We start from the raw sequence: 13,279 nt of genomic DNA, 5'->3' as shown, positions 1-13,279 counted from the left end.
CTTGGCAGGCACTCTACCAACTGAGCTATGCCCTTAGCCCTAGTATTCAGTTTTACGGAGACTCCAACAGGGGTGGGGAACTTTTTTTCTGCCAAGGTCCATTTGGATATTTATAACATCATTTGTGTATCATAAAAAATTATCAAAACAGGCAGATGGCTGTGGCTAGCTGACGTGAAGCATACAAAAAATATAGTCTGTCCTGTAATGAGCCAAAAAAAATGATTTGGAGGCCTTATGTAGTCCCTGGGCCAGAGGTTCCCTATCCCTATAGGCCCTTGGTGATAACGTGGCCTTTCCAAGTGATCCAGGCAGGTCTTGCCTTGCCTAGCTAGCTACCAAAGCCCAAAATTTACCTAGGGAGGCACAACAGCTTTTTCCTTCTAGTCTGACAGAGCACAGCCTACCCATAGAAATGCCTGGTGTGTACATGTGCAGGTTCATAGGATGGAAAAGCAGAGGTTTTGCATCAGAAGTGTCTGATCCAAGCCCATTCTTTCTCTTCCTGCTGAATATGCCTCAGAAACTGACAATTTCCCCTCCAACAATTCTTTGCAGAACAACTAGCAGTGCTTGACAGACATGCTAAAGTTTGCAAGGGTGGAGTAATACATAATTACATCACTTGCAACCCTGTCAATCCTGTGCCATCCCAGTTGTTCCTTGGGCGACCGCAGAGGATAGCTCTGGGTAAATTCCACCAGGCATCCTCTCACCACCTGTCTTGCTTTACTGCTCTTGGGAATTTATTTTAAACATGTGCATTTAAATCTATCTCCAGGATATTTTGGCTTCATGCTACTGATGTTGATGCAATAGATAAGTTCCTTCTCTACATAGCTTCTTGGCAATTGCTTTATTAACAGTGGTTATTCTTAATTCTAAAGTGTTATAATAAGAGAACGCAAATTCAAAATGTTTCTTTGAATGATAAAATGAACACATCCAAGTAGAATATTATAAATCACAGATTTAAATGCTCAGCGATTTCTCAAATATTTCCTGGACAGTATTAGTCATACTGTTTTTTCACTCACATTTATTCAATGAAGTGAAAGAAAAAAATGTCATTTACAACTCCTACAATGAAAGTTCAGAAACTCACAAAGTACATGCACATTGACAGGCACATAAGTACACTTGAATGTACCCCCACATGTCCAAATGTGCAATTGTTTTAACCACTCTCCTATGTTTTTCTATTAATATGGCACAGATGCTAATCATAGATAGGCAATTAGCCTGTTTGAAGGCAAATTTAATAATAGTCCCACCCCTAAAATTTAGCAGTCCCAAGAACCCCATAAAACATTGGACTTTCTGTCTGTCCTGAATTACTTATTGGAGGTATGCCTCCTTTTTATAACCAAAGTTACATTTAGGTGGATGAGGGAGAAATAATACTTTGAATGCCATTTTTCCAACCCAGGGGAAAAAAAGGTTTTCCCTTTTGAGTGTTACTGAAAAGCATAGTGAATGCACCTGTAAAAGGACTATAACTATTCACTGTCTGTCGCTGATAACAGCACTATCATCATACATCCTGAAAACCATAGAATATCTGGGAGAAGGCTGGCATGGAGCTAGGGTATCTTCATGTCTAGACTGAAATATGAAGGAAAGTATAGAAAAGATATTCTAGCTCTTTTCTGACACATTGTTTTGAGTAAAGCATTCTATCTCTCAGAGTCTCTCTTTCTCTCTCTCTCTCTCTCTCTCTCTCTCTCTGTGTGTGTGTGTGTGTGTGTGTGTGTGTGTGTGTGTGTGTGTGTGTGTGTGGTACGGGGGCTTGGAAAGTCAGGGATTGGGCACTGTCCCTTAGCTTCATTTGCTCAAGACTTGTGTTCTACCTCTACCACTTGATGCACAGCTCCACTTCTGGCTTTTTGGTGGTTAATTGGAGGCAAGAGTCTCATGGGTTTTCCTGCCCTCTTGGCTTTAATCTGTGATCCTAAGATTTCAGCCTTCTGAGTAGCTGGATTACAAGTGAGCTGTCAGAGTGAAAGCAGTCCTTATCTAAGTGAGTTCTTGAACCAGCTACCTAGGCATAATTTGCAACCTTCTAGACAAGAAAATTCCTAACCAGCACCCAATCAACTGTCTGACACCCAGCAGTCTATCCTGTAGCAAATCTTCCAGGTGATTCTAATGCTGGCTAAAGCTTAAGAAGGAATGAATTAGGAACTGCCAATATTCAGATTCTAGCTCCAGAAGTTGTTTCAATTATAACTTTCACAATACTTGGTTAAAAGAAAGGTAATTTGTCTGTGCTTATCTATGTGTTACTGTCTCCTAAGAAATGATGTCTCATTGCTTAGTTAAGGAAAAGAAATCTGAGCCAAAACTTACATATAATTTTTCCAGATCCTGTCCTGGCTTCGAGTCTTAGGATGCAGGGAACTGGACGAAGGGAAAGATGAGGAGTCCACAGCAATCCATTCAGACATAGACCCCAAAGCTTGACAGGGCAAACTTGTGATAGATTAGTGAGAGTCCACCTAATCAGAGAGGAAAATTTGTCCATTACTAGAATAAAATTTGCAAGTCACCAGTCCTCCTCCATACTGCTATCTCTTGACACATTCATTCCATACTTTATAGCCTCTCTAGTGACCTACTGGGCTTCTAGGCATCCGTTTCTTGAACCATGCCACACAAACAGAATCTACCCAAACAGTCCAAGGTACCAACACTTGGGCTGTACCAGGTAGAAAGCTCATTCTTGAGGCACTTTCTTTAGTCATCCCTAACCCAGTCCTTTCACTCTCAGGAACCCAAAGGCAGCTCTGGGACAGGTCAATAATCAGTTTCCTCTATTTCACCTTGGGAATGCTTTTTCTTTCAAACTGGAACATTTTCATTCATGTGGCTTTTAACTAGGGAAATAAAGTAAGTCAATGATTTACTTGTAAATTTTGGCTAAAGTGAGACGATCCTGTTTCTTTTAAGATCAGTAATATATATTATGGTGATGAATTCATAGGGGCTTATTATAGGACATGTGGAAAATTTTAAAGGATAGAGAAAAAAAAGGGCAATGGGAACCTTGACACCAAAAATTTACCAATGATATTTTGTTCAGATTTATAACCCTTTCTCTGGAACTCTTAAAGTTGGATATGTTTCAGAATTCAAATTTATCTTAGATCATTTTGGGGGTCAGTTCTGGGACGTAAACTCAGGACCTTGAGATCAATCATGCATGAGGGATGCACTCATCCCTTTTTGCTTTAGGTCATTTTTACAGACCATTTTTTTTTGCCAGTCCTGGGGCTTGAACTCAGGGCCTGAGCACTGTTACGGGCTTATTTTTGCTCAAGGGTAGCACTTTGCCAACTTGAGCCACAGCACCACTTCTGGCTTTTTGTATATATGTGGTACTGAGGAATCGAACCTAGGGCTTCATGTATATGAGGCAAGCACTCTTGCCACTAGGCCATATTCCCAGCCCCAGACCATGGCTAGCTTTAGACCATAATATTTCTACCTATGCCACAAGTAGTTTGGATTATAGACATGAACCACTACTCCTAGATTTTAGTTAAGACAAGGTTTCACTAGCTTTTTGCTCTTGCTAACTATGAACTATGATCCTTCCAGTCTCTACCTCCTGAGTAGCAGGTGTAAACTACCATGTCTGGCTATTTTAGATTGTAGAATCTATTATGATGCAGTCACTGCTTATTACATATTATCCTATGAAGGCCTGGAACAACACCCCATCATCAGACACATTAAACTAGAGAGGCTTACTCTTATTAAGTGGGATAACACAGAGCCTCATGTTAGGTGTGTTATGTACCAAGTTACAAAAAATGAAAGAAAAAATCCTGAAACCTTTTGCATTTGGAATTGTGGATAAGGGATTATGTACCACTATTCTTTTCAGATACACAAACATATATAAAGCTATTCTGTATATTTTTAAATGTAATTAAGAACTAAAATAGGAGTTATAAGAATTTTCCCATTATTAAAAATTACTTGAGGGCTGGGGATATGGCCTAGTGGCAAGAGTGCTTGCCTCGTATACATGAGGCCCTGGGTTCAATTCCCCAGCACCACATATACAGAAAATGGTCAGAAGTGGCTCTGTGGCTCAAGTGGCAGAGTGCTAGCCTTGAGCAAAAAGAAGCCAGGGACAGTGCTCAGGCCCTGAGTCCAAGCCCCAGGACTGGCCAAAACCAAACAACAACAACAACAACAACAACAACAAATTACTTGAAAGCATACTTCTTCCTCTATATAATATCATACCCCATAGAATTGCATTCTGTTGAACTAGTACTCTCATTTGGGGAAGTAGAGATTGTTTTCATAAATTTTATTGCAAGCAACACTTTGAGGTACATATTCAAATATCAGCTTATCTGCCTCACTCACTAACTAGTTATCAGCTTAACTGTAGGTGCAGAAAGACACCCTCATACTTCACATACCTTTACAGAGTTCTAATCTGGTCAGTAAACCTAGGGCATTTTGTTGATTTTTCTTACAGAAGACAGTGAATGGCTTGCTAATTTCATGTAAGAGAGAAATGGTGTTAATACACACTAACACCAAGTGCCCCTCAGTAGGCCAAGCTGAGTAAGGTGTGGACAATGGAGAAGCTGTGGCTTGTCCATGGGTCTTAACATGGAAGGGTTAGAGGTATAGAAATAGGTCATGAAAGGAAACCCCTTGATAATCTATGACTGAAATTTTAGCTTCTGGAAAACAGAAGTCCTGTTCATCCTTCCCTTTGAGTATTTGTTGACAGTCTGCTGTTCCTCAACATGGGCATAGAGGACAGAAAAAGATATGAAGATGAGCTGGGAATGTGGCTTAGTAGTAGAGTAAACACTCTTGCTTAGCATGCATGGAGCCCTGGGTTCATTCCTCAACACCACATACACAGAAAAAGCTGGAAGTGGCATTGTGGCTCAAGAGGTAGAGTGCTATCCTTGAGCAAAAAGAAGCCAGGTACAGTGCTGAGGCACTGAGTCCAAGCCCCAGGACTGGAAAAAAATATGAAGATGAATGATTAGACTTATTTATGATGATGGTCAACCCACATGTTCACTGTGCTACTGTGTACATTATCTCATTGGCTGCTGAGTGCACTCACATAAAAATGGGCAGCTGTCAAGTTGAAGAGTACATGTTCACCCATCAGTACTCCTCATACCATTCTGTTTGGTAGCCTCAGCTTTAGAATTTCAAAGATCTTCTCAGCCTAGTGTCTTATTATCATGATGACTTCAGGTCTGACTAAAAAATCACTAACTTTACTATTCCATGATTTGTCAGCACCATCTATAGAATCTAAAAAAAGCAGAAAATGTAAGGTAACAATAAGTCTTTTGGAGGTGCTATATTGTCATGAAGGAGAACATATCTCTTAGAGCACAATAGAGAGGCAAGAGCAAATAACGCATACAGGAAAGCAGAAGTCACAAATACTCTAATACTGTAATATGGTAATAAAACAAGCACACAGATTTATTTTTCCTCAAAGTGGCTATAGTGAAGATGGCCAAAGTAAGTTTCCCTGGCCCCAAGTTTCTTCCCATTTAGAGATTCTTCTAATTTGGTATAGAGGAGTACACAGTTTTCATAGGCTAATAAAGGCAAACTGAAGAGATATTCCCTTGTTATACAGCATGAATAACCTTACTCTTTCCAATGAACCATGAATACTTTACCCACAATGGTATTTTCCAGTTAGATTGAAAATATTAAAGTGGCTCACTAGACTATTCTTAGAAAAAAGTGAGTAATGACATATGGTAATACATTAAAATTTTTTGGTGGAATTGGGTTTGAATACAGGGTCTCCTGCTTGCTAGACAGATGCTCTACCACTGAGTCATGCCTCTGGCCATTTTTGCACTGGTTATTTTTGAGATAGAATCTGAATTCCTGACTGGATATATGTCTGGACCACAATCAGCCTGTTCATGTTAGGTTTCACATCATAGTTGTGATGATGGGTGTGTGCCACCATACTTCGCTTCTTTCTAGTGAGATGGAATCTGGGATTGCCTGGAACCTTTCAAGTAGCTAAGATTATCGGCATGAGCCATATGCACTAAGCCATTTTTCACTTCTCAAAAAGTGAGCTAAATTGATCTTTCTCCATCATCCTTCCTAAAACTATGACTTGTTTCTATTAAAACAATTGAAAGCAAAATATACATAAAGAAGTGAACCATTTCCTTCTATGCCTTGTTTTTCACAATTTCAAGAAGCATTCTCCTGATACGTGTCAAAGTGAGTAGAATGCCTTATTAGTGATTTTCCTTTGCTATGATCACATGTGTGATTAATTTTGCAAGCACACCAGGACTATAGAGTTTGAAAAGTAAGCTGGTTATAGAGAAAATGACTCATCACACAGAACATGTTTTTCAAATGGGTCTAATTGCTCGAGGACTACAAAAATCAAATCATCAGTAATAACACCAATACTTATCAGAAGCTCTCTAGATACTCACACTGTACAAGTAGCATTTGTAAAAAGCTAATTACAAATCTGGATACTCTCATTTTAAAAATATTCTTCAAAGCAGCCCACTTCTGTTTCTGTGTTGGACCAAAGTCTGTGCAGCTGGCACATTATCAAAATAAAAAAAATTTAAATGCATCATTTGAATAAAGTTATTACTTTCAGAGTCACTAAATCCTGAACTGTGAAATGCCACAGGCTAAAAACTAGTAATGCCACATGGTTATGTTATCTTACTCTTACAAGAGTTAGACTTCTCCAAGCCATAAGAGATGTGGACCTGTTGGCTCATAGAAGCTTCCTTATGTTGGCCTGTCACTCACTTACTACCTCTGAGCTGAACACTTCTCATCAATCTTGTGAGGATTAAATGAGAATGTATACAAAAAAGGGGTTTTTTTTTTTGCAAGTTATAAGACATACATTTGTAACATAATTTTCTTTTTACTAATGGCTTTCTGAGGCATAAGGTGGTCAATCCCCATTTCACAGTTAAGGAAACTGATAAAAGAAGATAAATCAAATAAATATGCCAAGGTCGGAAGTGTGTTTTTGAATTGACTACAAACAGCTAAGTAACTCTTTAGGACCTATTTCTATGTGAAATGAAAGGGTTTGATGAGGATCCTCTTTAAGGTTGTTTTTTTGGTTTTTTTGAAGGTCTGCCATCTGAAATTTGGTCATGGCAGTGATGGGGAAGTCTTTGGAAAGACCCTGAGTGATGGGTGCTCACAGTTCATGCCTGTAATCTTAGCAATTCAGGAGACTAAAAGCTGGAGGATCTAAGCCACTCTTGGCAGAAAAGTCTGGGAGACTACATCAAAATGCAAAATGATGGACTGAAGGTATGTGTCAAGTGGTATATAGTCAGCTACGATAAAAAAGAAAATGCCAAGCATCAAGAGTATGAGGCTAAGTTTAGGTTCTTGTGCCTCCCTAAAAAATATTAAGGAAGTGATCCCTCTTTGAAGGTCAAAGGTATTATAAAGTCAAAGGCAGCATCCACCAATTTGTAGTGGTGGTACAGCATCCTTGAGTAGCTTCCCACTCCCTGGGATGGAGTAGATATTAATTTGCTCATTTTGATGAAAAATATGTACACAGAAAGTAATACTGGAAAGTTTAAAACATCAGGTCCTTATTTACTGGCCTAGATATATTACTACTTCAACAACTAGTGTAGACAAAAATAAAATGCATACCAAACTGACTGTCAGTCTAACAGTTGACTTGGCTTTCAACCTTAAAGAGATAGTTTTTTCTGAGGGCTTATCCTTTCTTAGCTGAGCTCCCTTAGAGTGGGGTGAGGTATGTAAAATGGCCCTTGGTGTTGATCATGTGCTATGATCATGTGGAGTTTTACTTTAAAAATACTTGAGTCTCTGCTAATAATTTTCTTCCAGGCTGTATAATACAACTTTCTGCCTAATGGTTATGTTCAATATTTGTGTAGTTCAACATGGCAGCCCCTGCCTCATGTGGCTATTGATCATTTTGACATTTGCTTCATGTGAATGAGGAACTGATTTTTAACTTTTGTGAATTTAAACTAACGAAAATTTAAATAGTTGCATTTGGGACAATGCAGCATTATACTGTTCTCAGATACTAGTTCTCTTGTAGGTATTTCAGATCCCATAAGTTTACAGGCCAATTTCCTAATGCACTCATTTGACCAACATTTACTAACCTCCTCCTAGGTTCTGTGCATATGTAGGTGTCTCAAAACAATGACAAGGCTGGGAATGTGGCTTAGTGCTAGAGTGCTTGCTTGCTTAGCATGCATGAAGCCCTGGGTTCAATTCCTCAGTACCACAAAAACAGAAAAAGCCAGAAGTAGCACTGTGGCTCAAGTGGTAGAGTGCTAGTCTTGAGCAAAAGAAGCTCAGGGACAGTGCCCAGGCCCTGAGTTCAAGTCCCAGGACTGGCAAAAGGAAGGGAGGGATGGAGAGAAGAAGGGAGGGAGGAGGGAGGAAGGAAGGGAGGAAAGAAAGAAGACAACAAGGAATAAGAGAACTATAAATTCTTCTATGCCCTACTGGCATGTTTCAGCTAGAATGATTTCCAATGACCTCAAACTCTGAGTGGCTCACCAGATTGCTTATAGGAAAAGGTGTGGAGGAAATACAATATGCTACACTAAGAATGAAAGCACTGATGTTTCATTTCTTCCCATTTACTGTTAGAGAAGCTGGGGAAAATTGAAAAACCAGATATCTGAATGGTGACAATTGGTTTGCTTTGAAGTAAAGTAGCATATCCAAGATATGGAAAATTATCTGCATGTAATTCTTTCTTGCTTAATCTTAAATTTGCTTAAAAGAAAAAGTCAGTGGGATCTCTATACTTAAGCTAAGAAAAAGCAAATGATACTTAATTACAGCAACTGTTATAAAGATAGGCAAGTGAGTATCCACCTTCAAACACTGAGCAAGGGAACATTTATATCAATTAGTTGTGAAATGATCAGATTTTCTAGAAGGTACTTCTTGTTCAAGTAAGGCTGATTGCATTCTTTATCCTATACCTCAACTCTTAGCTAAGATTTTCTTAGTGGCTTTAATGGGATTTGATGAGCAAAACCCTATTTACTTTTCCTCAGGAAACTACAGTTGAGGTACTTCTATCTACATCACAAGTCTAATAGCAGTAACAATTTTAAAGAACAACAAAAGTGATTTAATCCTCTTCTGATTTCCAGTATCGCTCCTCATGTCCTCTTGTTTTAAATTCTCACCCATTCTACCTTAGTCACTTCTTTCTACCTTACTGGGATTTACAGTGATACAAAGAATGCAAAACAAAATATCCAGAATATTGGTTTATAGTCTTATTTTAACCAGAACTATATCTGACTGGACATCAAGGTCAGTAACATCATGCTTGAAGAAGCAAAGTTTTCTAGCTAACTGTATTATAATCAAGATTGAGTCATCATGCAAAGCCACCTGATTTTGCTCAGCCTCCCAAAGAGATGGCAGGTGGAAGGTTATAGCAATCTAGTCTTACTTGTTAGCTTCAAATTGCCACTTATGTCCAAGTAGGATTATTAACTTTTATTGCTGAAAAATAACCCTTTCACATCTGCACACACACACACACACACACACACACATATGCACATGCACACCCCACTCACTACCTCCCTGGAATGAGTAAAAAGATAATTTATAGTCATCAGGAAAAAAATGAAGAAGTTAAAAAAAAAACCTCACATCCAATGAAAACAGGTAAATCTCATGTTCTGCTGGTCACAAGCTGCATAAAAATGTTACTGAGAATTTGGTGATAGATTACTGGCAAGCACCCTAACTTTGAGCAGCCAGGGAGTCCTTTTTCACACTCAGAAAGACTACATGAAACAGCACACACTAGTTTATGGCTACAAGGGTTTTACGAAATAGAGATCAGTTGATGTTTGCTTTTTGGAAGCTACCAAGACTGAATTTGAAAAGTCTACCTTCCGAACAATCTAGATGGTTAGTTGTTTTTTTTTGTCAGACCTTTGGATCAAAGATCTTTAAGCTTTTTGTTTTGTTCTCCTGGCAAAGGAATGTTCAGTAAGAAATGTGCTGTAGCTGCAATAGAGAAAGAAGGGGAGGAGATGCACCCATTTCAGACAGGATGGAGAAAACTAAGATTCAAAAAAATCTGAATTTTTCCACTTATATGGTTCAGGTGCTGGAACCTAGTTATTAGAGAACCACAGCTAGAAAATTCACATCTTTGATACTGGAGGCACTTTTGTTCCCAAATATAGGAGAATTCAAAATTTTACCTCTACCATAAATAGAAGGCTTAATCAGAACCACTTGTTTCATTATTTTGAGAACTGTTAGAAAAAACAATTGTTAGGAAAGAGAATAACAAAAAATCAATAATAACAACAAAACTCTAAGTGTTCTCTGGATGCCAGTGGCTCACACCTATAATCCTAGCTATTCAGAACTCAAAACAAGTCTGGAAAGAAAGTCCTCAAGAATTCATTTCCAAAAATAATCAGCAAAATGCAGGACTGGAGATGTGGATCAAGTGGTAGAGTGTCAAGTAAACAAGCAGGTGCCCTTGATTTCAAATCACACTACCATTAAAAGGAACAGGGAATACTTGGTTGGTATAATTTGACTGTCTGTAGAGTTTAAACTGTTTGACTGTGGTGGCATCATCATCATCATCACCACCACCACTACCGCCACCACCTTAACTTCCCTTTATCAGAAACTTCTACTGTGAACTGTTGTTGGAATTTTACAGGTATGAATAACCTATTTGATGTCTGAAAGAAGTCTGCCTCAGAGAGGCAAAATGTCTTGCCTAAGTCATATAGCTGGAGAGGAGATACTTTGTGATTTGAACTGAGGCTCACTGCCATCTGCGAAAATACAGGGGGAACACATTCCTCTCCTCAAAGGAAATATGAATACCAGTAAAATGAAAAAATAAGGCTATAAAGCTACATGACTGGTGGAAATTTCAGCATTTGTATAAAAATAACTAGTTAGCTTAGTAGTGCTAAAATGATTATTATCTCATGAACTATGTAGAATTTATGGTTCTTTTCTTATGATAGTTTTTTAAAGTCACTATCAGTATCAGACATCTTATTGAAAAAGGCCTAGGTTATTCTCTAAGAATGAGTTATAAGTTTATGGTGTTTGTTCTCAGTCTCTAGACAGGGCAGTGAAAACACTATCAGGTCTCTCACTTTGGGTCTCAGTCTCTAACAATGCCAGCAGAAAATGCCTGAAGCTTCTCTTGTGTCCAGGGGTATTTTGAAGCCTTAAGCACCATATTTTCCATCCTTTCTTCAAGGATCATCTGTGATATCAGATTAAGTTTTGACTAGGCATGTTGGGAGCACATGTCAACTTGGTGAAGGGCACTTTCTAGTAGTAAATGCCTTGACTACTCCTAGGTTCAATATTTGGTCAGAGCTATGGTGAGCACTCAGCTCTCTCCTTTCTACTGTAGAATCTCTTCTCAGCCAAGGATTCATCTGTCAGACAGACTACTCTACAAAGACCTGCCCATTTCTAGGGAGCTACACAGGCTCCCTAGGATCATGACTGTCAGTCTCATCTGCAAAAGCAGATATGCCCTGCCTTCTAGGTTGCACAAGAAGTGGTGAAATATCCACACAAGTCAATATGCTTTTGGGATGACCCCACATAAAGGTACTGGGATCCACACAGAGCTGAGCACTGTAGCAGGGTAAGGGTTACAAGTCTGGCCAAGACAAATAAGACATATGTCATCTAAGAAGGTGTGATGAAGCACTCAGGAAAAGGCATTACTATTGATGATGCTGTGCCAAAAGAAAACTTGAGTTGTCTTTGCTTTTCCCCTGTCCCCAAATATAGTCCCCTCATGACCTGATTCTAGACAGTCAATGCTACCCTCAAATGATATCTCAAGTCCATCTACTCTTAACCTCTACTGCTGCCAGTCATTATTTCTCACCTAGTCTACTGCTTTTGTCATGGTCACTGGCTTCCCTGTCTTCAATTCCTTCTGGGCTTGTAAGGTTGGGAACACCAGCCCTGGATTAGGTGATTCACTGGGAGGACTTACAGGTGTCAGCATATGTTGTACTCATGGGTGTGATTTATTCTGGTGAAAACAAGCAGAGCAAGATTAGTCAATGGAAAAAGTGAATGGAGAGAGCCCAGAAATAAACAACACCACAGAAACTCCCAAGATTCATCCCTCAGTAGAGCTATGTAGGATTTGCTTAATTCTCCCAATGTTAGATTGTAACAGCATGGAGTTCTGTCCACAGGGAAGCTCTATAGAGCTGCTCTGTCCATAGCTTCTGCTGAATGCCTGTCATGGAAGTACCCTCTGCTGGGAAGAATTCCAGAATCCCAGAAAGAAAGCAGGTATTCAAGCATAAGTCACTTTGTACAAATCCCTGTACAAAGCATCCTTATCAGTTAGGGAATGTTAAGGACAGTCATGAAGTTCAAGTTCCCAGGTGCAGGCAAGCCTCCCACCCCAGCAAGCAGGCCTTCTAAAGAGCAGTCTCAGGACTGCTTAAGATGACTTTTTTTCTGCACACCCTTTATTATCCATGTTCTACACACGAACCAGAGTGACCTTAACATTAAAAAAACTTTTATATTTACTGTTCTGCTTAACATCTTGGAATGTTTTCTATTATTCCTACAAATAAAATCTGCACTTTGCTGCTCAGCTGCTCTAACTGCTCTGTTTCACTTGCAAAGTCTTTCATAAAATATACTTGTATTAGAACTAAGGGAAATGGAATATCAAAATCGAGAGACAAAGGATAAAAAGACAAATGACTCCAAAAGCAATATTTACAAAACCATTTTGTGTAAACCAACTGAACAACTCATGGGGGGGGGGAGAGGGAAAAGAGGAGGGGGGAAATGAGGAAGGAGGTAACAAATTGTACAAGAAATGTACCCACTTCCTTATGTATGGAATGGTAACCCCTCTGTACATCACTTTGACAATAAATAAATAATTATTCAGAAAAAAATAAAGCCATCAGTCTGCAAAAAAAAAATTTACTTGCTATTAGACTGTGTTCATCATTACCTATTCCTGTCCTGGGTTCTAGAATTGTGAGGATTAGGGTGGAATAGTAGCTTTTGTTGTTCCTCTTGCAATCCAGGATCTCACTGCCTTCCACAGCTCCTCCATCAAAGGACAAGTATAGTATTTCTTGGAAAGATGGTCTATGTTGTTTCATGAGTGCACTGCATCTAGATGGAGCTGTTTCTACAACTCTGGTTTGTTTCTATGCAGGGTTTCACCACGTTGGCA

General features: G+C 39.1%; 1 protein-coding gene across 3 annotated transcripts in view; it reads right to left on the bottom strand.

Annotated features, from left to right (window-relative positions):
* The window catches only part of Bach2 (BTB domain and CNC homolog 2), a 338,421-nt gene that overhangs the window by 141,539 nt on the left and 183,603 nt on the right, over positions 1-13,279 (bottom strand). Inside the window, exon 3 of one of the 3 annotated variants that reach the window (XM_048353829.1) lies at positions 2,350-2,498. The exons of the other annotated variants lie outside the window; for them this stretch is intronic. The gene's annotated coding sequence lies outside the window, so the exon portion shown is untranslated. The remainder of the gene's footprint in view (positions 1-2,349; positions 2,499-13,279) is intronic. 3 annotated transcript variants of the gene reach the window in all.

This window comes from Perognathus longimembris, chromosome 9, assembly GCF_023159225.1.
Source record: "Perognathus longimembris pacificus isolate PPM17 chromosome 9, ASM2315922v1, whole genome shotgun sequence".
Lineage (NCBI taxonomy): Eukaryota > Metazoa > Chordata > Mammalia > Rodentia > Heteromyidae > Perognathus > Perognathus longimembris.
Note: the sequence above shows the minus strand (reverse complement) of the source record. Positions and strands in the feature narration are given on the sequence as shown.